Raw genomic sequence first — 22639 nt, forward strand, 5'->3', positions numbered from 1 at the left:
AGCCTAGGCAGGGTTCTGTGTCGTTCCCCCATGAAGACGGGGAGCGACATTCCGTTTTTGGAATTTCATTATACTCATATTAAAACTTTCAAGAATGCAAATATGGTTTTATACAGTGCTAACCTATGAAATTTTGACAGGCTGGAATCAGTTTTTCTCAGTGGGAAAACCTGAACAAATGATTCTGTAGGGGAAATTTCCAAAAATATTTATTGGAATGTAAGTGCGTTTTCTCCAGGAAAGATCTCAAGTTAAATTTTGCTTAAGTTTTAAAAAGGATTTAGTAATTATATTTCAGTACTCAAAACAATATAAAACTAAGTTTTCTAGAACTTAAATACATATAAGATATGTAAACATAATTTATGTTAATTTTTATTTCATATTCCTGGTAACTTTTTATTTAATATGTATAAAACTACTGTCTTAAAATGTTAACTAGTGGGACCGGCACTGTGGCATAGCAGGTAAAGTCACCACCTGCAATGCCAGCATCCCATATGGGTGCTGGTTTGAGTAGCGGCTATTTCACTTCCAATCCAGCTCCCTGCTAATGTGCCGGGAAAGCAGCAGAGGACAGCCCACGTACTTGGGCCCCTGCACCCACAGGAACTCCCGGCTCCTGGCTCCTGGCTGTGGATCAGCCCAGCTCCAGCAGTTGTGGCCATTTGGGGTGTGAACTGGAGGATGTAAGATTTTTTCTATCTTGCCCTCCCTCTCTCTCTGTAACTCTGCCTTTCAAATAAATAAATAAATAAATAAACAGATCTTAAAATAAAGTTAACCATTAAATATATCTAAAATAATTGTACTTTTAATTTTTTGTTTTTTAAATATTTGGATTTATTTTCATTTTATTTGAAAGACAGAGAGACAGAGAAAGATCTTTCATCCATTGGTTCACTCCCCAAATATCCACAATAGCTGGGACTGGGCCAGGCTGAAGCCAGGAGCCAAGAACTCATTCCAGGTCCCCCACATGGGTGGCAGGAACCCAGGTACTTACTCATCACTGGCCCTCCTAGGCTGGACACTGGCAGGAACATGGAACTGGGAAGTGAACCAGGCACTCAGGATAAGGAGTTCCAAGAAGTGTATTAAGCGCTATAGCAAATGTTTGCCCCTGAAGTAACGATACTTTAAGATGCTAGTCATATATTTCAGGGAATACCCAAAATTTTAGAGCAGGCTATTTTCAGAAAGCAATTAATTGAATAAAGACGCAGGTATATTAACTCACATTTCCCTAACTTCCTACTATAAATATTTGTGATCTCACTTTCCCTTTCCAATTACTCATCTGGGATTAGGAAAAAAAACTGGCAGACTTTATTTATTTGCAGTATGAAGCGTAATGACATTAGCTACACAAGTGAATATGTGGGTATTTGTATTAATTGTTGTATAGAGCAATATATAAGAAACAAGAGTCTATACAGTATGTTTAACACTAGTTTTCAAATTCACATGACGTAGTTGGGTTCACACAGTGTATATTCAGAATAAATATCTATACTTCAGAAGCAGAGTAAACCTAATATTTATAACTGGAAACTGTATGCATATAAGAAATCAGAGGGGCCGACACTGTGCTGTAGCAACTAAAGCTGCTGCCTGTAGTGCCGGCATCCCATATGGGTGCCGGTTCAAGTCCCAGCTGCTCCACTTCTGATCCAGCTCTCTACTGTGGCCTGGGAAAGCAGGTGGTTCAAGTCTTTGGGCCCCTGCACCCACGTAGGAGACCTGGAAGAAGCTCCTGGCTCCTGGCTTCAGATTAGTGCTGCTCTGCTCACTGCAGCCATTTGGGGAGTGAACCAGTGGATGGAAGACCTCTCTCTCCCTCTCTCTCTTTCTCTCTCTCTCTGTCTCTCTCTCTCTGCCTCTGCCTCTTTGCAACTCTACCTTTCAAATACATAAATAAATCTTTAAAAATAAAAAAAAAGAAACCAACCAGTATAAAAAAAAAAGAAATCAGAGATTTACATATTCAAAACAAAGAAAAAATAAGATTTATAGAAAATAATGTAAAGGTGTTTTAACAGGTGAAATTTTCAATTAGCTTGAAACTCAAATGGTGATAGACTTTTAGTAATTGTAAAGAACACGGAAAAGCAAAGTAAGATTGGAATTCACAAATTCTTCGGTCGTCTGCTCCGTAAGCTGTATGAAACGCAGCACGCGGTAACTTTTCACCTGAAAAGGCAATAATGAAAACTGGGCACGGGGCAAGCTCTGCGGCCCAGAGGTTACGTGGCCGCTTGGGATGCCTATCAGAATGGTGCTTTAAGCCCGGGCTCCTCTGCTTCTGATCCAGCCTCCTGCTAATGCGCCTGGGAGGCAGCAGCAGATGAACCGAGTATTTAATCCAACTATTTGCCACCCGTGTGGGAGACCCTGATGGAATTCCTGGCTTCTGGCTTCAGCCTGGCCTAGCCCTGGCTGTTGTGGGCATTAGGGGCGTGAACCAGAGAACAGAAGGCCTGTCTGTCATTCTGCCCTTTCAAATAATAAACAAAACTTTAAAGCAAATCAACCAACCAGGTACAGTCTCGCAGGAGGCACACATGCAACATGGGAGGCAAACACAGCAACAGATCAAAAACCAACGCAGGTAGTGAGCCTGCCGACCGTGGCCTCACAAGGGGAGGCGAGCATTTTCCCTCTCCCCATGGCCTGTGCTAAGGCCCCGGGGTGAGCTACCTCAGCTCGGTGCCCTGCTAGGCCTGAGTTCCCCTTTCTCACTTAGGTAAGACCAAACAGAGCCACGACGAAACGTGCGTGGAATACACGTTCCCATCTTCATCTGTCTCTAACCCAGCCTCCCTACAACCCTGCTGTTGCATTCTCTCTAATGCAAGTGGAATATCTACAGAAATCCCAGAGGCTGAGGGATTAACTTTTAGAAGACTACTTTAGGAAGATTTTACTTTTTCAAAATGGTAAGAGGGGGGAATCCCCGAAATATTGGTCGTACGTTCCCTTGACTTCAAGTGGAACAAAACATGATAGCCAAGTTGTAAAAATGGACAGCAATGCTTGATCTCTGACAAACTCAGAGTGGACTCAGCCTAATAGTGTAGTATTCTAGTAACGTGGAATGATAAAAGTGGTCATCTTGCGAAACTCAGACACCTTGGGAAACGCCTTCCCCGCTCTGCAGAGCGCCTGTGGGGGCTGACACCCAGCTCCTTGCAGGGCCTTCTTGTTTTGTGGGAATTTACTCTCTACAGTTTTAATGTAACAATATTGTATCAACACTGCTTCACCCACCAAGCTCTCCCCCCAGCAGGACACAGAGGCATGGCCCCCGCACCTTCCTGCCGCCCTCCTGGCCACAAACATCACAGCTACCTAACAGAAAGGTTGGCTGTTTTCCTGTCGTGGTCACATGGAAACTTGCAAAAACTACAACGAGAGTAAGCCTCCTTTATGTTTTGGTTACTTAGAAATTCAGTAACAGACACAGCGTCGTCAACAACAAACATTTTGCTTCCTCCTGCATTTATCTCTGAATAAAATGGCAGTGGGGACTAGAAATGAGACAAGAACAGGACCTCGCCATTCTGGTGACACATGTTATAATTCACGTGTTCCTCCAGGTGAGAGCTGAGTGTGGAGGTAGTTAACTTTCTCGTTTTGTTTTCCTTTCTATCCTTTCCTGCCCTCTCTCCCTCCTTCCCTTGCATCCTTTTTCATTGCCTCCACTTTCTGTCCAACACTGTGTTTTGGCTGAGACCACAGTTTCAACAAGAAATAAAAAGTGCATTACTCAGGAAGGAAGCTAATAAGCTTCCTCTCCCCAAATGCCATTAGCAACTTCCTGAATACAGGGGAAACACATTAATTATTTTTTTAAGAAAGACAGTGCTTGTATAAGCAACAAACACAGATTCCGGTCTTCACTGAGATCAAAACGAACTTGACTAATAAAAACCAGGTATGGACAAGATCTCTTCGGACATCCTGCACATCTATAGCCAATTAAGTCTGTTCTCAACAATGTGTAGATTTTTTAGAGCACTGTTGAAAACAAGAAGGAGTCAGATTTCTATTTCCCTTTAAAATTAATTCCGTAACATAATGGATTTCATTAACATAAAATTAACTGTAAACATACTTAGGGCTGAAGCTTTCTCATTCACAATCATTCCACTACTCATGCTGAGACCACTCACACACACACACACACACACACATACACACGTGTCTGTGTATGTGTGCACAATTAAATACATGATTATATTTCACTTTATATAGCTGTTATTTATATATTTAATTGCACAGATGGACTCAAATTTTGTTATTTCATATAAAAACACTGCATACATATGGGAAGGTCTTCACGTAAGATGCACATTATCTCTTAATTTCATGTTTCTCAGGAATTTTTGAAGTTGCTTCATGTCTACAGACACACATTCTGGTTCTGAGGCTCGTTCTCTACTGATTCAATTATTATTTTCTAAACAAGGTTACATAAGAATTTCTGCTATAGATTAATACAGGTAACACATTTCAACCTACGTGACTCATACTTAAAGGACAAATAAAATAATTTTTTTTTTTTTGAATTGGGTGTTTGCTTTGGTTTTCTGTTTGGTTTTAGTGACAACCTCCAGGCAAGCTGGTAGTTGGTATATTAAGCTTGAATCTCAGCCACTGACTTGGGAGATAATAAATGCCATTCATGATGGCAGCTGAAATAAGAACATGTTGACTGAGACGAAACTTGGTGAAACTTGTTTCTCTTCTCTTCCGAAGGCACAGGCTAGCCAGGGACGCCCTGGTGGTCAGAATCCACTGAGCTTCCCAGTGAGCGTCCTGGTGGTACAGCCGGGCAGGTGTTGCAGTCAGCTCCACAGGAAAACCACCTAGAGTACCAGCTGGCTGGTACAGTGACTCCATCCGGCAGCAGCTTTCTCGGACTTCTGACTTATTTTTGCCTACATAAATCTGTTTGCCTTTTTCTGAGGGCAGGTTGTGTCTTCTTAAAAAATAAAAGCCTCCATTTCCATAACATATTAAATTACAAACTCTATGTATAGCAAAATAATCGAACTTAACTGTTCCAATTATAAACAGATAGTTAATTTTAAACATTATCTGTAAATCACAAAATTAAGAACATCTCTGTCAGCTGAAATTCGAAAATCTGAAAATCTCTGGAAACGAGGGACATCTCCAAAAGTTCCTAACTGTAATCTGCGATGTATACAATTCCAATTTCTTTTGTTGTTTTTGTGGGAAACTAAGTTTTGGGGGGACTGTGTATAGACTGGATCTTGTAAATTCTGGTGAGCTGTAAGGAATTCACCCCAAACTTCCTGGGTAGCCAACAGGAGGCAATTCCCCTGGACATACGGAGCAGCATCTCCAGGGCGGCCGCTCTGCCTGCGCTGCCACGTCCTCCCCACTTCCCACGCAGCTCCTGTCCAGGTTCTCCTCCCGCCCCACCTCGAGCTGCCTTTACTACCAACACGACCACCATGTTCATCACGCAAAAGAATCAGGAAACATAAGTAAGAACCAGTAAGTCGAGTGTAATCTCACCACTCAGAACCAACTACTCTTCACATTTTTATGTAAATCTTTTAAATAAACTGGTTGAATGTACAGTCTGTTGTCAGTTCATAAACTGGACTGGTTTTTATCACTTGAGACTTTTTAAATATCTTCCAGTTTTGTAATTCTCTTCACAATTTTAGAATATTAATTTTTCTCAAAATATTCTCCAAGTCTTTACTGCTTTATTATTCTAAATAATAACAGTGCCCGCTGAGCGCGAAAATGGACCTAAGGTCTCAGTGAATTCTTTCTGCTGAATCCGAACCTCACTCCTGTCCTTCATCTTGCTTTGAGACAGCGTGGTACGAGGGTCAAGATCCCAACTTGCGAGTTCAAATCCTGACTCCGTCGCTTACTCACTACGCATTTTTTTGAGCAATTTGCTTAACATCTCTGTACAGCGTTTTTCTCACCTGCAAAACTGGGACTCAATTATACCTAGCTCAGAGGCTGCTGTGGAAATTAAGTGATTAATACGCACAAAACTGCTGACACCAGGTCCACAGCAGACGCCATGTAAAAGCACCCTACAAATTCCATGCAACACATCCCTGGGGCTTTTTCTGACCCGAGCCCTGTTCCTGCGTGGCCTGCTTTGGGAAATTCTGGGACTCCTCAGGGTGTGTGAGCAGAGCCCTGAGGCCTGGCCCCTCCGCACCTGTGGGACCCCGGGTGTGTGAGCAGAGCCCTGAGGCCTGGCCCCTCCGCACCTGTGGGACCCCGGGTGTGTGAGCAGAGCCCTGAGGCCTGGCCCCTCCGCGCCTGCGGGACCCCAGGTGTGTGAGCAGAGCCCTGAGGCCTGGCCCCTCCGCGCCTGTGGGACCCCGGGTCACTGCTTGTTCGCTGGCTGAGTCCCCAGGACCTTGTTAGTTCCACTGTCTCTCACTGTGTTGCTTGCGACAAGAAATTTGCTGAAATCCTTATCTTCCTTCCACTGTATAATTTTGTCTCTGTGTGATTCTTCTACAGGTTGTTTTTAAGATTTTTCTCTTGGTATCTGGTTTTCAACAACTTGATCATCATGGTACACACTGATTTATTTTTCTTCATACTTTTGTGATTGAGTTTTTATATTCTTGAACCTTGAAGTTTGTAGTTTTAAAAGTTGGAAAATGTTGACAATGATTTCTGTGCATGTTTTCTGCTCTCCACATTTCTCCTCTCCTTCGGTGGCTCCAATTCCAAGTATACGAGGCAACCTGAGGACATCCCATAGCTCACTGCTGCTCTCCTTTTTAGCTTTGATGACTCTGTTTTTCCTCTTTGGTTGTATCTTGGATGGCTCCTATCATCATGTCTTCGAGTCTGCAAACCTTTGCTCCACACTGTCCAATCTGCCGTTAATTCTATGCACTGCATCTTTCAGCTCTAAAGGTTTTGTTTCCAGATATCCATATTTTTATATAGCATGTTCCATCTTCTAATTTTTGGATCCATGGCACATATGACAACTGTCTGAAAGTCACTCCCTGCCTATTCTAACACCTGTGCCAGACACGGACTGCTTGGCGTGGCTTCTTCCCCTGCTTATGGCTCATATTTCCTGCTAACGTCTGATTGAAAGCCACGTATGTGAACTGTACTTCCTCGGTGCTGGGCATTTTTATAATTCTACACATGCTCCTGAGCTTTGTTGTGGGACACAGCTAAGTTACCTGGAACCAGTCTGACCCTTTTGGTTCTTGCTTATAGGATATCTTACAGGCAGGACTAGGGCAGCACAGAATTTAGAAATAATTTCTCCTGGACTCCATGGCACCGCCCTTCTAAGCTGTGTACTTGGGCTGCCATAATGAATTACACAAACCCGGATGTTACACAGAGAACATTTACCTGTCAAAGTGCTGGGAACTGGGAAGGCCAAAACCCAGGTTGTGGTAGATGCGGAGCTGGTAGAGGTCACCCTGTTGCAGATGGCAGTGTTCTCACCGCACTCTCATGGGGCCAGGGCAGAGAGCAGCCCCGCTGTGTTTCATAAGGCCACAGACCCTATTAGCCGAGCAGCTTCCCTGTTTCATAAGGCCACAGACCCCATCACCAGGGCCCCACCCTCATGACCTCATCTCACGCTGTCAGTCAAAGCCCCCAACTCCAAATGCCACATCAGCAGTCAGGATTTCAACATTAATTTTAGGTCACAGCCCTACACTAAATTCAGACTAACCAATGTATGTTTTGTATTCTTAACATCCAGTACGGAAGATGCTATTTGAATAAATACAAAAACTCATATATCTATGTGTGAAAACATAAAATTCTTCATGTTTAAACCAAACCTGTATCAGAAACACATTTTGGCTGTGACTGGCATTCTGGGGCAGAGGATTAAGCTGCCACTTGTAATGTCGGTATCCCATAAGAGCACCAGTTCGAGTCCTGACTACTACACTCACCATCCATCTCCCTGCTAATGCACCGAAGAAAGAGCTGCGGAAGATGGCGTGAGTGCTCGGGCCCCTGCTACTCACGTGGGAGACCCCGACGGAGTGTTAGACCCCTGGCTGCAGCTGTGGCCATTTGGGGAGTGAGCTAGCAGATGGAAGAGCTCTCTCTCTTTCTCTCTCTTTCTCCCTCGCTGACTGCCTTTCACACAAATGAATCTTTTTTAAAAGGAACAGATCCACGGTGTAAGATCAAAGTATCCCTTTTCTAACTCACACAGGATAAGACTGAACCACCATTTTTCTAACCCACATGACTTTCCAACACAGTGGCATGATTTTATTCCTTGGTAAATACGAACCATTTGTATTTCTGAGTGTAAAAGTGTGTTTCAATTTGTACTTTGATTTATCTCTTTTAAGATGTTCTTTACTTCCCCTCCTATCTCTTTGACATGTGGTTCCAGACCAAACTTTCTTTTTTTTTTTTTCAAGATTAATTTATTTATTTGAAAGGCAGTTACAGAGAGGCAGAGGCAGAGAGAGAGAGAGAGAGAGAGAGAGAGAGAGAAGTCTTCCACCTGCTGGTTCACTCTCCAAATGGCTGCAATGGGCAGAGCGAGCTGGGTGATTCGAAACCAAGAGCCAGGAGTTTCTTCCAGGTCTCCCATGCAGGTGCAGGGCCCAAGCACTTGGGCCATCTTCTACTGCTTTCCCAGGCCATAGCAGAGAGCTGGATTTGGAAGCGGAGCAGCTGAGACTCCAACTGGCACCCATATGGGATGCTGGCACTGCAGGCAGAAGCTTTACCTGCTGTGCCACAGCACTGGCCCCTCCAAACCAAACGTTATGGTCAAAATGAAACAGGTTATTCTGTAGAGCGGTGCTAGCATCCACAGTTCTGTGGCTGCTCAGAACAGGACTTCTCATCCCCTAATTAGTGTCCTGATGCCTGAAATCATCAGAGGCATGTCCAAAAAACTCAGCATTCTTAAGAAGATGTTCTAAAATCTTAGAATATTGGGGCTGGTGCTGTGGCATAGTGGGTAGGGCCTCCACCTGCAGTGCCAGCATCCCATATAGGTGCTGGTTCAAGTTCCAGCTGCCCCACTTCCAATAGTGCTCTCTGCTATGGCCTGGGAAACCAGTAGAAGATGGCCCAAGTCCTTGGACCCCTGCAGCCATGTGGGAGACCCAGAAGAAGCTCCTGGCTTCAGATAGGTGCAGCTCTGGCTATTGTGGCCAACTGGGGAGTGAACAAATGGATGGAAGACCTCTCTCTCTCTCTCTCTGCCTCTCCTCTCTCTGTGTAACTCTGATTTTCAAATAAATAAATAAATAAATCTTTAAAAAAAAACTTAGAATGTTACAAGAAACAAATAACGGCAACCAATTACAAGCTAGAAATAGATTTCTACTTAAATTCTCTGAGCTATTCATCTTTATAATTAATTTGCTTTCTTATCAAAACCACTTAACCACATTTTAAAGGTACATCCTTCATTTAATACATGTTGCTACAGTACTAATTTAGACTTTTACATATTCAAGCCAGTACATTAATATTAAAAATTTCTATATATAAATCAAGTCAAAATCTTAAGAAAACTTCAAATAAGACTATAAAAAAATCTGACTTCATAAAAATAAACCTTAGTCTAACAGAGGATTGCCTAAGGTAACAGAAGTTTCATTTGTCCATAATCTCCCTCAAATTATCAAATAAGCTTTTAATATGCCATTAAAGAAAAAAAATCAGGAATAAAGTAACTTCCAACTACTTTGCGATTTCAACACATATAATGAAGTTCCCACCATCAGCATCTGAAAGCAAAGATCACTTCCCTGAAAATAAAATGCTAATAAATTACGTTAAATAACAGGATGCAAAAGAGCACCAGGTGAGCCTTCTATCACAGTCATGGCTAACTGCATCACAGTCTCTGGTTGGGAAAAAAAATCACGCTGCTACTACAGTCTAATGTCACTTCCGATGCTAACATAAAAGGTTGTGTGGGAATTTCAAGTGCATGCATATTTCTATGGCCCTTAAAATACCACGTCCCCCATAGTAACCCTGAGAAGCTCCCTGTCACTGCCCTGCTCCAGTGGCGGGTGGAGGGGCGGAAGCATTTCCTGCCTAACAAAGGAAACTGGCCTTGACCCCAGCCTCCGTGTGCGGGAAGGCAGGGGGCAGCAGCCGTGCTCAGACAAGCAGGGACAGGACGCCCACCATGCCCTCCGCTGCCCGTTCCTCTCCTCACGCTCACGCAGAGGGGCAGGACCCGGAAGCCTGGGAACAGGGGCTCCTGCAGGGCTGCACTGAGCGGCCCGGGCAATCACGGTCCAGAGGTTCTCTTTTCATTACCAATTCAGGAATTCGTTCAGAACTCCATGGAGCAACAACCTACTCTCCCAGCGTTACTGAGCTGTACATCGTAAAAGCTGTAGAGAGTTGAGGCATACGGTGTTTGACAGCGTGTCCACACTGTGAGCCGCCTGCCCGTGTCAAGCTGAGTCATGTTCAGCAGGCTCCCACTGTCGGCTTCTGCGTGTGTGTTGTGGCTACCACTCTGATGACCTCTCAGGCAATCTCAAGGATACAGTGCAGCATCATCACCACAGTTACACGGAAGGAAGCACAGGACCAGTAGCAGGGCCACAGCGGCTATAGGACTCGGGAGGACGGTCCTCATGCCCTCCTCCTCCATTCTACAGAGGACTTTCACCTAACTCCAGAAACCTTCGAAAATAATTGATGCTTTTAGGAGTTAGTTTTCTCATTTACTTGAATCAAGAAATGACCACCTGATGATGTAATTCCTTGATAAATTCTCTCCTCCAAAAAAATGCTTCTTTTTCTGCTTCAAATACGAGCTGAAGACAGTAAGAATGGAAAAGAAGTCGAAATTTTGTTAATGGGCTTCTAACACCTAGGAGACAACCATGAGTGGGCTCTCTAAAATATGGCTATTCAGTGTCTCTAAAAATCTTGTCTTCATATTCAAGGAAAAGATGACATTGTAAAAAAAAAAAAATAGAACACACTTTTCCATTTAGCAATCCTAAAATGTAACTCTATTGGATGACTTCTAGTCCAGGCCAACAGTCTTAGGTTTTGTTTCTCACAAATAAATACTCTCTGTAAAAATAAATAAATAAATAAGCAAGCAAAACTATTACGCAAATCTCTTCTACTAAATAATAATTTAAGAAAATTTGCGGATTGAGCCTAAAAGGGAAACAGAGCTAGCATGAAGTGCTCTTGGTTTTCAGCAACTCTGAGAGGGAATCCTGAGTGGCAATGCAGAAAGAGAGAAATCAATAAAGCACTGCAGAGTAGAACGGCACCCAGACAGCAGCGGTGCACTGTAAATGCCTCTCATCCATCATCATCTGATGAAATTAAAGATTCATTCTTAAGGTCGTGAAAACTCACTAAAGCAATGTCACAACTTTTTAAGAATCACATAAAATATAAAGGCAGTCTTGAACACGATCAGAATGCTGAGGCCTTTTTATGCTTATATAACAATGACTAAGCAGAACAAAAAGCAGCCCAACTCGAGAAATACGCTCCATCTTCATTATTTACCTTTGTTGCTTATCTTAAGATACACTCTGTTTTTAAATTCCATTAAGAGAGAGGACTGTAAGACATAATCACCTTCGTGTTATTTTCCATACAAATGCATAACTATGAAAATTATGCCTTTTTACATGAAATAATTAAGTCAATTCCTGATACCAAATTACTGAACTTAAAAACAACCAAGTGGCCTGGCACTGTGGTATAGTGGGTAAAGCCACAGCCTGCAGCGCCAACATCCCATATGTGTGGCAGGTTCAAGTCCTGCTTGCTGCACTTCCATTCCTGCTCCCTGCTGATGTGCCTGGGAAGGCACTGGAAGACGGCACAAGTACTTGGGCCCCCGTCACCCACATGGGAGACCTGGATGAAGTTCCCGGCTCCTAGCATTGGTCTGACTCAGCCCAGGCCACTGTGGTTATCTGGGGAGTAAATCAGCAGATAGAAGATCCCTCTCTCTCTCTCTCTCTCTCTCTCTGTGTCTATCTCTCTCTCTTTATGTAACTTTGCCTTTCAAGTAAGATAAATATTAAATTAAAAGAAACAGAAAAGCCGGCGCCGTGGCTCACTAGGCTAATCCTCCACTTGCAGCGCCGGCACACCAGGTTCTAGTCCCGGTCGGGGCGCCGGATTCTGTCCCGGTTGCCCCTCTTCCAGGCCAGCTCTCTGCTGTGGCCAGGGAGTGCAGTGGAGGATTGCCCAAGTGCTTGGGTCCTGCACCCCATGGGAGACCAGGATAAGCACCTGGCTCCTGCCATCGGATCAGCGCGGTGCGCCGGCCATGGCGGCCATTGGAGGGTGAACCAACAGCAAAGGAAGACCTTTCTCTCTGTCTCTCTCTCTCACTGTCCACTCTGCCTGTCAAAAAAAAAAAAAAAAAAAAAAAGAAACAGAAAAAATATAAAAGTAAAAAATATTTGAATAGTAAAGTTGCAAGTTCCATATTACCTGATTTCAAGACTTAATACAAAGAACATCAATCAAGATAACATGATAGCTGACCAGTGCCGTGGCTCACTTGGTTAATCTCCGCCTGCGGCGCCAGCACCCCCAGTTCTAGTCCCGGTCACTCCTCTTCCAGTCCAGTTCTCTGCTGTGGCCTGGGAGGGCAGTGGAGGATGGCCCAAGTTCTTGGGTCCCTGCACCCACATGGGAGACCAGGAGGAAGCACCCAGCTCCTGGCTTCAGATCGGTGCAGCATGCTGGCCGTGGCGGCCATTAGGGGAGTGAACCAATGGAAAGAAGACCTTTCTCTCTGTCTCTCTCTCACTGTCTATAACTCTCTCTTTCACTGTCTAACTCTACCTGGCAAAAAAAAAAAAAAAAAAAAAATGATAGCAGGAAAAAAATCAGATCAGATCAATGAAACAGGCAAAATACAAATATAATTCAAAGGAGAAAATAACAAATAGAAAGCTCAAAGCACATCGTAGAACAAAATGTAAAAACAAAGTATAAAATATTTCTAGGAGAAAACACAGGAAAAAATGCCTTTGACCTTGGTTCATCAAGTACGTCTTAAGATATATCACCAAAAAAACCCCAAAACCTGATAAAATGGATTACATCAAAATAAGAACTCTGCTCTCTGAAGGACACTTTATTTTTTAAAAATTTTTTAAAGAGTTATTTATGTATTTGAAAGTCAGAGTTACACAGAGAGAGGAGAGGGAGAGAGAGAGGCAGAGAGGCCTTCCATCCACTGGTTCACTCCCTATTTGGCCACAACGGCCAGAGCTGCGCCGATCTGAAGCCAGGAGCCAGGAGCTTCTTCTAGGTCTCCCACGTGGGTGCAGGGGCCCAAGGACTTGGGCCATCTTCTACTGCTTTCCCAGGCCACAGCAGAGAGCTGGACGTGGAAGCAGAGCAGCCAGGAATCGAACTGACGCCCGTATGGGATGCTGGCACTGCAGGTGGCAGCTTTACCCCTACGCCACAGCACCGGCCCCTCTGAAGGACAATTTAACTAAAATAGTACAGCACTGGCATAAACACAGATATACAGACCACTGGGACAGATTACCGAGCCCACATATACTTGTTTACGGTCAACAGATCTTCAACAAGAGTCCCAGGAACATACAACAAGGAAAGGATTATCTTCAACAAACACTGCTGAGAAAGCCAGGTTGCCACACATCATAAAAGAACAAAACTGGATCTTTTTTTAAAGCTATATATGAAAACCAACTCAATGTGGATTTAAGACTTTAAACATGAGACTTGTGATTGTAAAACCACTAGAAGAAAACGCAGAGAAAAAACCTTCATATACTGGCCTTGGCAATGACTCCATGACTACAGCACCAAAAATACAGACAGCACAAGCAAAAATAAACCAAAAGGAACATATCAAACTGAAAGGCAAAGCAAAGGAAACAAATAACAAGATGAAAAAACAACCTGTGGAATAGAAAAAAAATATTTGCAAACTATAACCTAGTAAGGAGCTAATCTTCAAAATATATTAAAAATTTCCACATCTCCATATAAAAGAGCAAAAAATTAGTAACCCAATTAAAAACTGGCCTAAAGTTAACAGACATTTCTCTAACAATGACATACAAATCACCCACAGGCATATAAAAATATTCTCAAAGTCACTAATCATCAATGAAATGCAAATCAAAACCACAAAGAGCTAACACCTCACAGACTTCAGGATGTTTACTGTAAAAAACCCAAACTACAAGTATTGGTGAAGATGTGGAGAAACTGGAACCCTCGAGAAATTCAAATTGTTGGTAGGAATGCAAAATTGTGCAGTCACTATGGAAAACATTATGGAGGGTCCTTCCAAAATTAAAAATGGAATTATCATATGATCCAGCAATCCCACTTCTAAGAACTTATTCAAAAAAAGCTGAAAAGGAATGAAGATAACACACAACATATCAAAACTTATGGGATACAGCAAAAGCAGTGTTAAGAGGAAAGTTTATAGCAATAGGTGCCTACATCAAGAAATTGGAGAGGCACCAAATAAATGAACTTTCAATGTATCTCAAGGATCCGGAAAAACTACAGCAAACCAAACCCAAAACTAGTTGGAGAAGAGAAATAATAAAAATTAGAGAAGAAATAAACAGAATTGAATAAAAAATTATAAAAGATCAGCTAAACGAAGAGCTGGGCTTTTTTTTGAAAAAATAAACAAAATTGACACATCACTGGCCCAACTAACTAAAAAAAGGAGAGAGAAGACCCAAATCAATAAAATCAGAGATGAAAAAGGAAATGTAACAACAGACACCACAGAAATAAAAAAAATCATCAGCAATTACTACAAAGAGTTGTGTGCCAACAAACTGGGAAATCTATGAGAAATGGTTAGATTCCTGGACACATAAACCTACTTAAATTGAACCATGAAGACACAGAAAATCTAAACAGACCCATAACTGAGTCAGAAACTGAATCAATAATAAAGGCCCTCCCAACAAAGAAAAGCCCAGGACCGGATGGATTCACTGGTGAATTCTACCATTTAAAGAAGAACTCCAATTCTTCCCAAACTTTTCAAAACAACTGAAATAGAGAAAATCCTCTCAAATTCTTTCTATGAAGCCAGTATCCCCGTAATTCCTAAACCTGAAAAAGATACAGCAGAGAAAGAGAATTACAGACTGATTTCCTTGATGAACATAGACGCAAAAATCCTAAATAAAATTCTGGCCAATAGAATGCAACAACACATCAGAAAGATCATTCACCCAGACCAAGTGGGATTTATCCCTGGTATGCAGGGATGGTTCAATGTTCACAAATCAATCACATGATACACCACATTACCAAACTGCACAAGAAAAACCGTATGATTATCTTAATAGATGCAGAGAAAGCATTTGATAGAATACAAAAACCTTTCATGATGAAAACTCTAAGCAAATTGGGTACAGAAGGAACATTCTTCAATACAATCAAAGCAATTTATGAAAAACCCACAGCCAACATCATGTTGAATGGGGAAAGTTGGAAGCATTTCCACTGAGATCTGGTACCAGACAGGGATGCCCACTCTCACCACTGCTATTCAATATAGTACTGGAAGTTTTAGACAGAGCCATTAGGCAAGAAAAAGAAATTAAAGAGATTCACATTGGGAAGGAAGAACTCAAACTATCCCTCTTTGCAGATGACATGATTCTGTATTTAGGGGATCCAAAGAACTCTACTAACAGACTACTGGAATTCATAAGAGTCTGGAAAAGTAGCAGGATATAAAATCAATGCACAAAAATCAACAGCCTTTGCATACACAGACAATGCCATGGCTGAGAAAGAACTTCTAAGATCAATCCCATTCACAATAGCTACCAAAACAATCATATACCCTGGAATAAACTTAACCAGGATGTCAAAGATCTCTACGATGAGAATTACAAAGTCTTAAAGAAAGAAATAGAAGAGGATACCAAAAAAATGGAAAAATCTTCCATGCTCATGGATTGGAAGAATCAATATCATCAAAATGTCTATTCTCCCAAAAGCAATTTAAAGATTCAATGTGAAACTAATCAAAATACCAAACACATTCTTCTCAGATCTGAAAAAAATGATGCTGAAATTCATATGGAGGCACAGGAGACCTCGAATAGCTAAAGCAATCTTGTACAACAAAAACAAAGCTAGAAGCATCACAATACCAGATTTCAGGACATACTACAGGGCAGTTGTAATCAAAACAGTTTGGTACTGGTACAGAAACAGATGGATAGACCAATGGAACAGAATAGAAACACCAGAAATCAATCCAAACATCTACAGCCAACTTCTATTTGATCAAGGATCTAAAACCAATTCCTTGAGCAAGGACAATCTATTCAACAAATGGTGTTGGGAAAACTGGATTTCTACATGCAGAAGTATGGAGCAAGACCCCTACCTTACACCTTACACAAAAATCCATTCAACATGGATTAAAGATCTAAATCTATGACCCGACACCATCAAATTATTAGAGAACATTGGAGAAACCCTGTAAGACATAGGCACCAGCAAAGACTTCTTGGAAAAGACCCTGGAGGCACAGGCAGGCAAAGCCAGAATTAACAATTGGGATTACATCAAATTGAGAAGTTTCTGTACTGCAAAAGAAACAGTTAGCAAAGTGAAGAGGCAACCAACAGAATAGGAAAAAGTATTTGCAAATTATGCAACTGATAAAGGATTAATAACCAGAATATACAAAGAGATCAAGAAACTTCACAACAACAAAACAAACTACCCACTTAACAGATGGGCCAAGGACCTAAATAGACATTTTTCAAAAGAGGAAAGCCAAATGGCCAACAGACACAAGAAAAATGTTCAGGATCCCTCGCCATTAGGGAAATGCAAATCAAAACCACAATGTGGTTTCACCTCACCCCGGGTAGAATGGCTTACATACAGAAATCAGCTAACAACAGATGCTGGCGAGGATGTGAGGAAAAAGGGACACTAACCCACTGTTGGTGGGAATGCAAACTGGTGAAGCCACTATGGAAGTCAGTCTGGAGATTCCTCAGAAACCTGAATATAGCCTTACCATACAACCCAGCCATCCCACTCCTTGGAATTTACCCAAAGGAAATTAAATTGGCAAGCAAAAAAGCTGTCTGCACATTAATGTTTATTGCAGCTCAATTCACAATAGCTAAGACCTGGAACCAACCCAAATGCTCATCAACAGTAGACTGGATAAAGAAATTATGGGACATGTACTCTATAGAATACGATACAGCAGTCAAAAACAATGAAATCCAGTCATTTGCAACAAAATGGAGGAATTTGGAAAACAGCATGCTGAATGAAATAAGCCAGTTCCAAAGGGACAAATATCATATGTTCTCCCCGATCTGTGACAACTAACTGAGCACCTAAAAGGAAACTGTAGAAGTGAAACAGAGATTATGAGAAACAATGACTTGATCAGCCCTTGTCCTGACTGTTGAGGAACAGCTTACTATTTTATTATTTTTAGTATTTTCTTGTTCTACTTAATACCATTGGATGAACTCTTTAATTAACACACAATTATTCTTAGGCGTTTCATTTTAAATGAAAATTGATCCCTGTTAAAAATAAAAATGGAGGCCGGCGCTGCAGCTCACTAGGCTAATCCTCCGCCTGTGGCACCGGCACACCAGGTTCTAGTCCCGGTCGGGGTGTCGGATGCTGTCCCAGTTGCTCCTCTTCCAGTCCAGCTCTCTGCTGTGGCCCGGGAGGGCAGTGGAGGATGGCCCAAGTCCTTGGGCCCTGCACCTGCAAGGGAAACTAGGAGAAGCACCTGGCTCCTGGCTTTAGATCAGCGCGGTGTGCCGGCTGTAGCACTCCGGCAGCAGCGGCCATTGTGGGGTGAACCAACGGAAAAGGAAGACCTTTCTTTTTGTCTCTCTCTCTCACTGTCCACTCTGCCTGTCCAAAAAAAAAAAAAAAAAAAGAACAAGAAGAAGAAGGATGGGAGGGTTGTGGGTGCTAGGGAAGTTATGGGGGGAAAAGCCACTGTAATCTAAAAGCTGTACTTTGGAAATTTATATTTATTAAATAAAAGTTAAAAAAAAAAAAAAGAGTGGGAATGAGAGAGGGAGGAGATGCACAGTTCGGCACAGATTCATTCGGAGTTACCCCTAATGGTAGAGCTAGAAACGTGCCATGGGATTCCAAATCCCATTAAGGTGGCATGTACCAATGCCATCTTACTAGTTAAAGTGATCAGTTTAAGTTTATAATTGATCATTAAGATAGGATTAAGTGTCAAAGGGATCACATAAACAAGACCAGTGTCTGCTAATACTAACTGATAGAATTAACAAGGAGAGTGATCCAACATGGGAAGAGGGATACACAGCAGACTCATAGAACGGCAGGTGCCCTAAACACTACCCTGGCCTCAGAATCAACCCTGAAGGCCTTCATATCTGGCCAAAAGGCCCGTGGGAGTTTCTCAGGCATGGAAAACCAAGACACTGTGGCAAAAAATGATCTAAATGAAAGATCTCTGTAAGATCCCAGCAGAAAGAATGGGCCATCAAAGAAGGAGGTACCTTTCTCTGAAGGGAGGAGAGAACTTTCACTTTCATTATGGCCATGTCTAAATAAGGTCAGAGTTTGTGAACTCAAGAGGCTTCCATAGCCTTGGCAGCTCATGACAAGAGCCTCGGGTGATTACTGACATCATAAACAAGAGTGTCAATTGTTAAATCAACAACGGGACTCAATGTGCACTTACTCCCCGTGTAGGATCTCTGTCCTTAATGTGTTGTATTACTCAAATTGACGGTAACACTAGTATTCAAACAGTACTTTATACTTCTGTGTCTGTCTGTGTGGGTGTAAACTGATGAAATCTTTACTTAGTATATAATAAGTTGATCTTTATATAAAGATAATTAAAAATGAATCTTAATAAAGAATGGGATGGGAGAGGGAGTAGGGGATGGGATGGCATGCGGTGGGAGGGAGGTTCTAGGGGGAAAAACGGCTATAATCAAAAAGTGGTACTTCCGAAATTCATATTTATTAAATAAAATTTTTTTAAAAAGTAAAAAAAATTAAAATTTAAATAAAAAAAAAAGCTGGAATGAGGATCTCAAAGACCAGCTAGTACTCCCATGCTTATCGTGGCAGTGTTCATAATAGCCAAGATGTGGACACAACCTACAAGACCACAGACAGAGGAACACGTGAAGAAAATATGGTACGTACATGCCACTTAATATTACTCAGCCTTTAAAAAGGAGGAAACTGCAATACGCAACACAGATGAACCCTGCACACCTTACGCCAAGTGAAGTAAGCCAGTCCCAGAAAGACAAATAGCATATGATTCCATTTATCAAGGCATCTAAAAGAGTCAAATTCAAAGAATCAAAGGGTAGAATAGTAGGTGCCGGGGCTGGAAGGATGGGAAAATGGGGAGGTATTACCCAGTGGGTGTACAGTTGCACGTAAGCAAGATGAATAAGCTCTTGAGATGCACTATATCACATTTTACCTACAGCCAATAGCTTCACATTATACCTTCAAAGATTCGTTAAGTTCACGGATTTAATACTAGGGGCTCTTACCACATTAAAAAAAGAAACATGTATAAACACTACATACCTATTGAAATGGCTAAAATAGACTGATAATATGCAGATCAACCTGAACTCTGCTACTCCGATGGTGCAAATGTAAAATGACAGACACTAGAAAACAGTTTGGCAGCTTCTTGCAAAATCAGATACAACACTTACCATATGACCCAGCAATCCCACTTCTAAGTATTTATCCACACGAGAAAAAGAAAACAAACAAAAATTATACAATAACCTTCTATTTACATGAAAGTCTATATGAGGTTTGTAGTGGCCTAATTCATAAATGCCTCAAACTGAAACAGCTCAAAAGTGTCTCAACAGAAGAGTGTACAGACAAGCTGTGTGCTCACACAGTGGAATTCAGCTCAGCAGTAACAAAGGACACAGTGCCACGGGTTAATCTCAAATATATTATACTATGATTGAAGCCAGACTCACAAGTTTCACACTGTCTGTTTCTGTGATACTCTAGTAAGGCAAACTACAGGTAGAAAAACTCCGGATTCCTGGAGGCCAGGTCGGACCGAGCACAAAGAGCCGGTGGAAGTTTTCTGGGTGATGGAACCACTTTCTCTTTACTGTGGTGGTAACTGCAGAACTCTACGTATTTGTCAAAACTTGCAGAAATATACACTAAACAGGGTAAAGTTTATTGCAACCAAATTACCTATTAATATAAAAGGGGAAAACCCAATATCGCCTTGCTGTATCCTTTCATTTCCGGAAACATCTTATCAGCTGCTGCCCACAAAGCACCACTGTCCATCCATCCTTCCACTCTGCGCCCGTCTCCACTTAACGTTCCAATACAGCACCAAGGCTCCTGCAGGGACCAGCTCCTGGACTCTCACTCCCACTCCAAGCGAACCTGGCAAGAGGACCAAGCGCCACACACAAGGCTTTCAGAGTCCCCCTTCCTCTCGACGGCCCTTTGCATGAGCAAAGCCCAGTGAGTTTCTACAATACCACAGAAGTGGGTCACTAACTTCTGCTGCTCAGAATCTATTTTTGAATTAAAGACTGGGACTGGTTTTCTCAAACAGCTCAAAAATGGACCATAGTATCTGAAGTTAATCCTGCTTTAAACATCTGGACAAGTCACTTAAGCAGAAGGTAATGTCTGCCAGTTACCATCCTGTGATGGCAACTGTAAAAAACTGTATTTATTTATTTATTTGAGAGCAGAGAGAGCAAGTGACCGCCCATCTGCTGATTCACTTCCCCAGAGTCCCACAACTGTTTTAAATTGTGTTTCTTGTACATGACTTTAAACACATACAGCATAGCAAAAATAATTTTCAAAAGCTGTTGAAGGGATGGGGGCATTTAGCCCAGCTGGTAAGACTCAGGTTACAACTCCCGCCGTCACACATCATCGGGAGAAGCGTGTTTGCTGCCTGACTCCGTTCAGTGCCTGACTCCGGCTTCCTACTGACATGTGCTACGGGAGCCAGCAGGTGCCGGCCGGAGTCACTGGGTTCCTGCCACCCACATGGGAGATGGGACTTGAGTTCTCAGCTCCAGCTGCTGTCCAGGCCCAGTGGGCTACTGTGAGCACGCAGAGAAGGAACCAACAGATGGGAACATTCTCTCTCTCTCTCTCTCTCTCTCCCTCCCTCTCTCTCTCTCTCAGCTGCCTCTCAAATAAGTGAAGATTTTTTTAAAAAACAGAAACAAAGTTTTAAAAAATAAAAACCAGTAGTAAATTTGCTTCCTCACATCACTCAAATCCAAGACCACTGGCTTAAAATGCTAAAGATTGAAATATGTGGGTTTTTTTCAAATTTCTCACAAAGATTTTCCAGTGTCAAAATACAGAAATAACACAGGTTGTTTTTTTTTTTAATTGTTCCCCACCTTATAATCACGTGAGCCTCCTCTAACCAAGTTTGCTTGCATTCCCATGTGTGTTTTCCACATCATATTAACTTCTGTGAGCTTCTCCCCTCACAGATGGTAACCTCGTCAAGAAAAACCCACCATATCCCTCATTTTCGGGTCCTCAGCATCTGCCCGCTATGCCTTGAATGTGTTGGAAACTGAACCCCCAAATCCATGTATTAATGGGGTTTTGAGGCCGGGCGTCTGGTCAGTGGCTGGGGGCCCGGGATGGCACGTGTGGCATGTGAGGATGGGAAGAGAGGCCTGAGCCGACAAGCTGCTGTCTCACCCTGCAAGGCCCCCGCCACGTGACGGCACAGCCTGAGGCCTCCCCAGGAGCTGGTGGGTACCAGTGCCGCACTCTTGGGCTTGCAGCCCTTGGCACCATGAGTCAGTTTCGTCCTTTGCACATTGCCTAGGCTCGGTGTCTAGGTGTAAGGACTAAGGGAGCATCTACAACTGTGCCCACCCCAAAGATGACACTTCAAAAGGAGATGACGAATGACATACGTGTGCATTTCACTGGAAATTTTAGGGAAAACGACTGAAAACCTTGGGGCTGCTGAGCTTTACATTACAGCCTCTCCAATGTTTGGAAAGGAAAGGCTTCTGGTCATGACCCTCTACTTCTTTCTTAAGCCGACTGACATGGCAAGTGCAATGTAAGGCTCAACCTCCATTCAGAACACTTTCTTCTTTATTATGAAGCAGGGGTCAAAAGGATGACGGAGGAAAATTCCTTGGCCATTTAATACATGTGTACCACTGACAATGATAATCTGAGGATAGAACTTCTGGGTTATTCGTTAAAGATGGGTGTGCATAACATACCTCCAGTTCAGTTTGCGAGCCCACTTAGACTCTGATAAATAACTATGCCAAACAGCACTATTTTCCTGTCAATACAGTGTGCATTAAGGTTCCACCCTCAACTGAGCCCACATGGGCGTAAGGGGAGCTACTCAGTCTGGAAGGTTCCTCTGATATGCACTGTGGAGGACGAAAGACGAACTAATTTGGCCTCCTACGTACAGACGTTGCTACCATGATGAAAATCATAAAACTCAACTATTATTTTTTTAAAAACTGGGGCCGGCGCCGCGGCTCACTAGGCTAATCCTCCGCCTAGCGGCGCCGGCACACCGGGTTCTAGTCCC

The 22639-nt window shown here is 42.6% G+C and overlaps 1 protein-coding gene and 1 long non-coding RNA gene across 21 annotated transcripts in view; both read right to left on the reverse strand.

Moving 5' to 3' along the window:
- SSBP2 (single stranded DNA binding protein 2) overlaps nucleotides 1-22639 on the reverse strand; it is a 308220-nt gene that overhangs the window by 112966 nt on the left and 172615 nt on the right. The gene's annotated exons all lie outside the window — the stretch shown is intronic.
- The window catches only part of LOC138845125 (uncharacterized), a 37657-nt gene that overhangs the window by 9309 nt on the left and 5709 nt on the right, over nucleotides 1-22639 (reverse strand). The window contains exon 3 of the long non-coding RNA XR_011381854.1: nucleotides 49-22568. This is a non-coding gene — a long non-coding RNA (uncharacterized lncRNA). The remainder of the gene's footprint in view (nucleotides 1-48; nucleotides 22569-22639) is intronic.

Source organism: Oryctolagus cuniculus, chromosome 14 (assembly GCF_964237555.1).
Source record: "Oryctolagus cuniculus chromosome 14, mOryCun1.1, whole genome shotgun sequence".
NCBI classification, from domain to species: domain Eukaryota; kingdom Metazoa; phylum Chordata; class Mammalia; order Lagomorpha; family Leporidae; genus Oryctolagus; species Oryctolagus cuniculus.